The sequence below is a fragment of the Salvelinus sp. IW2-2015 genome, unplaced genomic scaffold (genome assembly GCF_002910315.2).
Source record: "Salvelinus sp. IW2-2015 unplaced genomic scaffold, ASM291031v2 Un_scaffold2145, whole genome shotgun sequence".
Lineage (NCBI taxonomy): Eukaryota > Metazoa > Chordata > Actinopteri > Salmoniformes > Salmonidae > Salvelinus > Salvelinus sp. IW2-2015.
Window position 1 is genome coordinate 6,595 of NW_019943477.1, and position 10,495 is coordinate 17,089.

Consider the following 10,495-nt stretch of genomic DNA (forward strand, 5'->3'; position numbering starts at 1 on the left):
AGACAGTGTGGTGAAGAAGGCGCAACAGTGCCTCTTCAACCACAGGAGGCTGAAGAAATGTGGCTTGTCACCTAAAACCCTCACAAACGAGGTCAGTACAGATGCACAAATCACCGCCTGGAACGGCAACTGCTCCGCCCATAACTGCAAGGCTCTCCAGAGGGTGGTGCGGTCTGCACAACCCATCACCGGGGTCACACTGCCTGCCCTCCAGGACACCTACAGCACCCGATGTCACAGGAAGGCCAAAAAGATCATCAAGGACAACAACCACCCGAGCCACTGGCTGTTCACCCCGCTATCATCCAGAAGGCGAGGTCTGTACAGGTGCATCAAAGCTGGGACCGAGAGATTGAAAAAACAGCTTCTATCTCAAGGCCATCAGACTGTTAAACAGTCATCACCTAACACAGAGAGGNCATCACCGGGGTCACACTGCCTGCCCTCCAGGACACCTACAGCACCCGATGTCACAGGAAGGCCAAAAAGATCATCAAGGACAACAACCACCCGAGCCACTGCCTGTTCACCCCGCTATCATCCAGAAGGCAAGGTCTGTACAGGTGCATCAAAGCAGGGACCGAGAGATTGAAAAAACAGCTTCTATCTCAAGGCCATCCGACTGTTAAACAGCCATCACTAACAGAGAGGCTGCTGCCAACATACAGACTCAAATCTCCTACATACACATTGGCCAGTTTAAAATCAGACCCATCTTTCACTCCACAAACGAAGGTTTCCATCTTTTGGTGACATAACATGTACAATGTYCATAGAACGGGTTGTGCTTTTTTTATTAGTGTTTGTAATATATTTATTTGGTATGGAAAATAAATGATTTTAATGTCAGGTGGTGCTTAAATAGCCTACTTTTATTTGTTGCAAATTCTGTAATGGAAATCCACGTGTTTTCGATTGAAAGATAGTCAAATTAAATCAGAGGAAAAATGTTTTTAGAAAGCTGTCATAACTTAAATATTTCATGGTAATGAAAGTCAGATTTTTCTCTAGGCTATATCTTCTTGGAAATAGAAAGATTTAAAATATGATTTATTGTGAACATTTTTATTGATGTTATAAAAGCGTTATGAAAGTGGAAAATCTCTTACAAAATCATGAATGAAAGGGGCAGTGTCTTCAGGGAAATCCGTCCCCTTTTAAAGTCGTGCAACAAGTCGACGAGTCAGCTCCAGCTCTCCCTCCTCTCTCCCTCCTCTCTCCCTCTGCTGAGGGCTGTACAGCTGGCAATTTACAGACAGACGGGATGAACGTCAATTGGCTAGGAGGTCCAAGCCCCGCAAACCAAACGCTTCTATAAGGTGCATAAATCAAGACGAAACCATTTTTCTCTCAATTTTTATTTTGTCAAGGTTTGCAAACATTAGAGAAAATAACATTTAGTATAGAAGAGTCTATCCCTGGAACCATCWAAAACCGTTATAAACTTTCGAGGCTGGACACGTTGTAACCGGTAAGTTCAAGCTTTTTGTCGTTAGGGTAAAACAAATGTCATCGGGGTAGTGATGTGGTAGTTGCTAAGATACATCTCCTCATTCTTCCTTTCCAAATAATACATTTTATAAATGTAGACGAACTTCTTGGTAACATTTGAAACGTTCAGGTTGTGGTTTGAGAAAGATGAGCAGCMACATTAACCTAAATGAGCTAGACAGACGGCTAGAAAGTTAGGGATATTATCAGCACAGGTAATGATAGTTGTCTTTTCAGATCTGTCCCAAAAGGAAGTCTGTCCTATCTAACACAGAACCATTATAGTGGTGTGCTAATGACTACAATATCGGTGTGTAGTCTGAATCTTAGTGCCTGAGGAAATTCTCACGTATTGATATGCCATTTGCCTGTAAAGTGTCCTGATATAATAGTAGTACTCGTGTAGCGTTAATAGCCGTATTTCATCAATTGTCCTTTGGAGAGAGAGAGAGCAACCTGGTCTCAGAGCATTTTCGTATTATTCTGTCCCGTGTGGCTCAGTTGGTAGAGCATGGCGCTTGCAACGCCAGGGTTGTGGGTTCATTCCCCACGGGGGGACCAGGATGAATATGTATGAACTTTCCAATTTGTAAGTCGCTCTGGATAAGAGCGTCTGCTAAATGACTTAAATGTAAATGTAATTCTGCACGTAAATCCAAGGGAGAGCGGGCTTCAAGTGGTTTCCACTAGATAACACAGCCACAAAGTCTACATTGGCAACAATTGCTTTTTGGTCTTACTTTTTGGTCTCTTTTGCTTTTAGGTCTTACTTTGGGGTTCGGTATAAGGTTATGGTTAGGTTAAAATAAGATTTTAACAAAGATAAATTGTATAAATGGSWGGGGTTTAGCCGTAATTATGACTTTGTGGCTGTTAACTAGTGACGATCGCTTCAAATCTTGAAATTACTGATTTTCTTTCCAGAGCTATTGCCTGTCACTCAAAGGTCATTTTTTTTAACAAACCCAACGCAATGGTAAATCTTAGCGCTGGCTGTAGGGTTATAGGTCCGGGGGTGTGTCTGAAATATTTTTGCTATTTTTCACTGCTGGAATAATGAGCGCAATAGCTGGTGGTTGTGCGAAAAGGGGGTACCTAGTCAGTTGTACAACTGAATGTCTTCAACTGAAATGTGTCTTCCTCATTTAACCCAACCCCTCTGAATCAGAGAGATGTGTCTTCCTCATTTAACCCAACACCTCTGAATCAGAGAGGTGTGTCTTCCACATTTAACCCAACCCCTCTGAATCAGAGAGGTGTGTCTTCCTCATTTAACCCAACCCCTCTGAATCAGAGAGATGTGTCTTCCTCATTTTAACCCAACCCCTCTGAATCAGAGAGGTGTTGTCTTCCCCATTTAACCCAACCCCTCTGAATCAGGAGGTGTGTCTTCCTCATTTAACCCAACCCCTCTGAATCAGGAGAGATGTGTCTTCCTCATTTAACCCAACCCCTCGAATCAGAGAGAGTGTCTTCCTCATTTAACCCAACCCCTCTGAATCAGAGAGATGTGTCTTCCTCATTAACCAACCCCTCTGAATCAGAGAGGTGTGTCTTCCTCATTTAACCCAACCCCTCTGAATCAGAGAGGTGTGTCTTCCTCATTTAACCCAACCCCTCTGAATCAGAGAGTGTGTCTTCCTCATTTAACCCAACCCCTCTGAATCAGAGAGATGTGTCTTCCTCATTTAACCCAACCCTCTGAATCAGAGAGGTGGTCTTCCTCATTTAACCCAACCCCTCTGAATCAGAAGAAGGTGTGTCTTCCTCATTTAACCCAACCCCTCTGAATCAGAGAGGTGTGTCTTCCTCATTTAACCCAACCCCTCTGAATCAGAGAGGTGGTCTTCCTCATTTAACCCAACCCCTCTGAATCAGAGAGGTGTGTCTTCCTCATTTAACCCAACCCCTCTGAATCAGAGAGGTTGTCTTCCTCATTTAACCCAACCCCTCTGAATCAAGAGATGTGTCTTCCTCATTTAACCCAACCCCTCTGAATCAGAGAGATGTGTCTTCCTCATTTAACCCAACCCCTCTGAATCAGAGAGGTGTGTCTTCCTCATTTTACCCAACCCCTCTGAATCAGAGAGGTGTGTCTTCCTCATTTAACCCAACCCCCCTGAATCAGAGAGGTGTGTCTTCCTCATTTAACCCAACCCCTCTGAGATCAGAGAGGTGTGTGTCTTCCTCATTTAACCAACCCCTCTAATTCAGAGAGGTGTGTCTTTCCTCATTAACCCAACCCCTCTGAATCAGAGAGGTTGTGTCTTCCTCATTTAACCCAACCACTGCTGAATCAGAGAGGTTACGGGGGCTGCTTTAATCAACATCCACGTCTTCGGCGCCCGCGGGAACAGTGGGTTAAACTGCCTTGCTCAGGGCTTGTAATTGGCTTCAATGTGTATAGGACATATGCACATGTAGGTAGAGTTAAAGTGACTATGTATAGATTATAAACAGAGAGCAGCAGGAGTGTAAAGAGGGTCTGGGTAGCCCTTGATTAGCTGTTCAGGAGTCTTATGGCTTGGGGGTAGAAGCTTTAAGAAGCCTTTTGGACCTCGACTTCGCGCTCCGGTACCCATTGCCGTGCGGTAGCAGAGAGAACAGTCTATGACTAGGGTGGCTGGAGTCTTTGACAATTTTTAGGGCCTTCCTCTGACACCGCCTGGTATAGAGGTCCTGGATGGCAGGAAGCTTGGCCCCAGTGATGTACTGGGCCATTCGCACTACCCTTTTTATTGTTGATATTTTATTTCCCCTTTTTTTAACCAGGTTTTAACCAGGGCTGTATCACCGCCTGGTACCAGGTAGGCTAGTTAAGAACAAGTTCTCATTTACAACTGCGACCTGGCCAAGATAAAGCAAAGCAGTGAGACACATACAACACACACAGAGTTACACATGTGTAAACAATAAACAAGTCAATAACACAAACAAGTCGATGACACAGTAGAAAAAATAAGGAAGCGAATAATTACAATTTAGCAGATTAACACTGGAGTGATAAATGAGCAGATGATGATGTGCAAGTAGAGATACTGGTGTGCAAAAGGCAGAAAAGTAAATAAAATAAAAACAGTATGGGGATGAGGTAGGTAGATTGGTGGGCTAGATGATTTACAGATGGACTATGTCAGCTGCAGCGATCGGTTAGCTGCTCAGATATTGATGTTTAAAGTTGGTGAGGAAATAAAAGTCTCCAACTTCAGCGATTTTTGCAATTCGTTCCAGTCACTGGCAGCAGAGAACTGGAAGGAAAGGGCCAAATGAGGTGTTGCTTTGGGATGATCATGAGATATACCTGCTGGAACGTGTGCTACGGGTGGGTGTTGTCATCGTGACCAGTGAACTGAGATAAGGCGGAGCTTTACCTAGCATAGACTTATAGATGACCTGGAGCCAGTGGGTCTGGCGACGAGTATGTAGTGAGGGCCAGCCGACTAAGGCATACAGGTCGCAGTGGTGGTGTATAAGGTGATTTGGTAACAAAATGGATGGCACTGTGATAGCAAACTGGATGCAGTCTGAGTAGAGTGTTGGAAGCTATTTTGTAGATGACATCGTCGAGGATCGGTAGGATAGTCAGTTTTACGGGGTAAGTTTGGCGGCGTGAGTGAAGGAGGCTTTGTTGCGAAATAGAAAGACGATTCTAGATTTGATTTTGGATTGGAGATGTTTAATATGAGTCTGGAGGAGAGTTTACAGTCTAGCCAGACACCTAGGTATTTATAGTTTGTCCACATATTCTAGGTCGGAACCGTCCAGGGTGGTGATGCTAGTCGGGCGTGCGGGTGCAGGCAGCGAACGGTTGAAAAGCATGCATTTGGTTTTACTAGCTAAGAGCAGTTGGAGGCCACGGAGAGATGGTTGTATGGCATTGAAGCTCGTTTGGAGGTTAGTTAACACAGTATCCAAGGAAGGGCCAGAAGTATACAGAATGGTGTCGTCTGCATAAGAGGGGGATCAGGGAATCGCCCGCAGCAAGAGCGACATCATTGATATAAACAGAGAAAAGAGTCGGCCCGAGAATTGAACCCTGTGGTACCCCCATGGAGACTGCCAGAGGTCCTGTAGTGCCTTGCGGTCAGAGGCCGAGCAGTTGCCATACCAGGCAGTGATGCAACCAGTCAGGATGCTCTCGATGGTGCAGCTGTAGAACCTTTTGAGGATCTGAGGACCCATGCCAAATCTTTTCAGTCTCCTGATGGGGAATAGGCTTTGTCGTGCCCTCTTCACGACTGTCTTAGTTTCTGTCTTAGTTTCACATGGCAACGGGCCACAAATCTTGCTGCTGTGACTGCACACTGTGGCATTTCACSTAATAGATATGGGAGTTTGTCAAAATTGGATTGGTTTTCTAATTCTTTGTGGGTCTGTGTAATCTGAGGGAAACATGTGTCTCTAATATGGTCATATATTTGGCAGCTCAGTTTCCACCTCATTTTGTGGGCAATGTGCTCACAACGGCGACCTCTCTCAATAGCAAGGCTATGCTCACTGAGTCTGTACATAGTCATGTGTTCTGCCACTGTGTACTCTCTGTTTAGGGCCAAATCACATTCTAGTTTGCTCTGTTTTTGGTAATTCTTTCCAATGTGTCAAGTAATCTTTTTTTCCTCATGATTTGGTTGGGTCTAATTGTGTTGCTGTCCTGGGACTCTGTGGGGTCTGTTTGTGTTTATGCCGAGGTAGGTATAGTTTTTCATGTGCTATAGGGCAGGTATTTCCAAACTGGGGTAATGCCATCGGGTACGCCAAATAAAATGTGCCATTTTTTCAGTCCATTTATATTTTCCAACGGGGCTATACATTTGGGTGAGTTTTTTTCTTGCCTGAGTAGCCTCGTTTCACTTCCYAAAATAAAATMAAACCATCTGTGTTGTTATTTCGCAAAACACTAATGTCAAATAATTAACATCCAATCACATTAACCGTTACTCTCTCGCGGGAATTCCACTAACGGTTCGTATGTAGCCAAATGTGGCTGCTGCTCATGTTGATATTTGTACTGATGGAGCAAAAGCCATGACAGGGAGACATAGTGGAGTGGTAACGCGTGTGCAAGCAGTTGCTCCCGAAGCCACTTGGGTACACTGCAGCATCCACCCGAGAGTTGGATGTTTTGGACACTACAGTGAAAATGGTTAACTTTGTTAAAGCAAGGCCCCTGAACTCTCGTGTATTTTCTGCACTATGAAATGATATGGGCAGCGACCATGTAACGTTTTTACAACATACAAAGTGCGCTGGTTATCAAGGGGCAAAGTATTAACACATTCTTTTGAATTGAGAGACAAGCTTAAAGTTTTCTTTACTGACCATKATTTTCAGTTTCTCACACGACTGACCTATGTGGGTGATGTTTTTTCTCGCCTGAATGATCTGAATCTAGGATTACAGGGACTCTCCCCAACTATATTCAATGTGNGTCCCAGCAGAACTACACAGGACTCAACAGTCCCGACAGAACTACACAGGACTCTACAGTCCCAACAGAACTACTTGCTCAATACTGATCCAGCCAATCACTTTCTGGTTTTCACACCACCTGACCCATGAGCACATTAGTATGAAGGGTCTAAGTGTATGGGCGTGCAGTTTCCCATACGTACACAGGAAAAAGAAACGTCACTTTGTGGTTCCTGAAACACCTCCCTATAAACACACTGTTGCTTTTAGTTCCAGATGAAGGCGGGTGACTGCCTGGCCTGGCATGTTTTGGCTGTAGATGACATATGTAACACTATGCACAATCAAATCAAATCAAATGTTATCGGTCACAAACACATGGTTAGCAGATCTTATTGTGAGTGTAGTGAAATGCTTCTAGATCTGGTAATTACATTTTTGCATCTGAGCTCCTAGAGTGTGCGGCTCTCCTTTATTTTCAAGGGCAGCAGTATCTAACAGGTAATATCTAACAAATTCCACAACAAAACCTAATATCTAACAAATTCCACAACAAAACCTAATATCTAAACAAATTCCACAACAAAACCTAATATCTAACAAATTCCACAACAAAACCTAATATCTAAACAAATTGCACAAGAAAACCTGATATCTAAACAAATTCCACAACAAACCCTAATATCGAAACAAATTCCACAACAAAACCTAATAACTAAACAAATTCCACAACAAACCCTAATACACACAGTCTAGTAAGGGAATGCACCATATTCCTAGCATTATGATCTCAGAAACCCAGAACTAAAATCTTGCATAGTTGCATCAGATTCTCCATTCATGTCACGTAGTCTGTCGAGATTTTTATTTTATTGTTATTCACTAGGAACCAAACACACATCCAGGGGTCTATTCACTAGGAACCAAACACACATCCAGGGGTCTATTCCCTAGGAACCAAACACACATCCAGGGGTCCCCAGGAAGAGATATACAAAGTGCGCTGGTTATCAAGGGCAAAGTATTAACACATTCTTTTGAATTGAGAGACAAGCTTAAAGTTTTCTTTACTGACCATATATTTCAGTTTCTCACACGACTGACCTATGTGGGTGATGTTTTTTCTCGCCTGAATGATCTGAATCTAGGATTACAGGGACTCTCCCAACTATATTTCAATGTGTGGGACAAAATTGAGGCTGATTAAGAAGTTGGAGCTCTTCTCTGTCTGCATTAACAAGGACAGCACACAGGTCTTCCATTATTGTTGATTTATTGTGTGTAAATGAACTCAAGCTTACGGACAACGTCAACTGTGATATAGCGAAGCACCTGAGTGAGTTGGGTGCGCAATTACGCAGGTACTTTCCCGAAACGGACGACAACAAACAACTGGATTCGTTATCCCTTTCATGCCCTGCCTCCAGTCCCTTACCGATATCTGAACAAGAGAGCCTCATCAAGATTGCAACAAGCGGTTCTGTGAAAATGTAATTTAATCAGAAGCCACTGCCAGATTCTGGATTGGGCTGCGCTCAGAGTATCCTGCCTTGGCAAATCACGCTGTTAAGACACTGATGCCCTTTGCAACTACATACTATGTGAGAGTGGATTCTCGACCCTCACTAGCATGAAAACGAAATACAGGCACAGACTGTGTGTGGAAAATGATTTAGAACTGAGACTCTCTCCAATACAACCCAACATTGCAGAGTTATGTACATCCTTTCAAGCACCCTTCTCATTAACCTGCGGTGAGTTATTCACAATTTTTGATGAACAAATAAGGTTTTAAATGTAAGATGGTTAAATAAAAGCAAAATTATTGATTATTATTATTTGTGCCTGTGTCCTATAAGAGCTCTTTGTCACTTCACACGGTTGGGTTCTGCGAATCTGAAAATATACTTATTCGTGTCACTGAGGGAGAGAGGCTAATGTATCAGGGAAAGTGATCACGTGGCAGGCATTGATAAGGGAGAGAGCCATGGATTTATGATGAGGGAAGGGGGGGGGGGGGGGGGGGGGTCGAGATCAGGTCAGGTCACGTTAAGGGAGAAAGAGAAGTTTATGACCCGTATCACTTAGTTTCCTGCCTAACAGTAAAGATACAATGTTTGTACAGATGTGTAAGAGGAGACTCAGCCTATGAGGAAGGGTTAAATATCAGTGCTTGTGTGAAAATGTTTTCTAATGCAGCTGAGCCTCTGGGAGAATAAACTTGTTTAGCAGTTCATAATGTCCGGTGAGTTTTATACTCTGAGAATTAGAACCGAACACCACGCGCCTGGTTGACAAAAACTCACACTCGTTATTAGTTTAATGAATGTATAGTGAGTGTGTGGCAACAATGGCAAAAAACAACATTTGAGAGTGCGCTGACCCTGTGCTGAGAGGGGGTAAGAGTTTAATAAAGAACAGCTCATAAACAAGTTGGGGAACCACTGCTCTAGAGCAACTGTCTAAATGGGATTCGTATTTGTGGTCCGGCAATTGGACCTTTTTTGGAACACCATTATTTTTGACTATCGAGATTTACTGTCAGGGCCCAGGTCTGTACAATCTATACAGAAGATCTAGGTGCTGCTGTAGGCCCTCCTTGGTTGGGGACAGAAGCACCAGATCATCAGCAAACGGTGACATTGACTTCAGATTCTAGTAGGGTGAGGCCGGTGCTGCAACCAATGTTTCCTAAATAAAAAACGTAGGCACTGAGCAAATTTCAGGTCTACTGAGCGCAAACTGTAACAAATTCTGTGTCTTCTTGTGCGTGTTTACTGTGAACACGAGGCTGTACCCGCTTTAAGTTACAGTTTTACTGTGAACACTGGGCTGTACCCGCTTTAAGTTACAGTTTTACTGTGAACACTGAGGCTGTACCCGCTTTAAGTTAGTTTTCTGTGAACACTGAGGCTGTACCGCTTTAAGTTAGTTTTACTGTGAACACTGAGGCTGTACCCGCTTTAAGTTAGTTTTACTGTGAACACTGAGGCTGTACCGCTTTGTAATTTTTCTGTGAACACTGAGGTGTACCGCTTTAAGTTACAGTTTTACTGTGAACACTGAGGCTGTACCAGCTTTAAGTTACAGTTTTACTGTGAACACTGGAGGCTGTACCCTACTTTAAGTTACAGTTTACTGTGAACAGAGCTTTACCTGCAGGTTTACTTGAACACTGAGTGCTACTATTACTTAAGGTTAACAGTGGTCAAGTGACTACTGTGGCTATTTGATCATAAGTAGGCTAAGGTGGCTACTCACATCAAAAACAATGGAGAAAATGCATCATAACATTTTAACATGGAAATAGCTGTTCTATCATTCAGTCTACTGTAGGTGGTGTTCAATGTAGACCTACATTCCATGAGACTTTTGGGGGAAAACATTGTTACAACCTGTCTCAAGATTGTAACAATGGGAAACCACAGACTGAGTAAAGGAAAAACTAATTAATTTCTTCCATAAATAAACACTCACAACAATAATCAGACGAGGCAGGAAGGTCAGTAAATTAGGTGTCAACTGCCAACGCCACAACGAAACAACCAAAGCTATGCATGGAGAGAGGAATCTCTCGCTGAACGGGGAAACGTGG

At 43.4% G+C, this 10,495-nt stretch overlaps 1 protein-coding gene across 1 annotated transcript in view; it reads left to right on the plus strand.

Moving 5' to 3' along the window:
• The first annotated feature begins 1,217 nt into the window (after positions 1–1,217).
• The window catches only part of LOC112073100 (lysyl oxidase homolog 3B), a 61,023-nt gene continuing 51,745 nt past the window's right edge, over positions 1,218–10,495 (plus strand). The window contains 1 exon segment of the mRNA XM_070440036.1: positions 1,218–1,471. The gene's annotated coding sequence lies outside the window, so the exon portion shown is untranslated.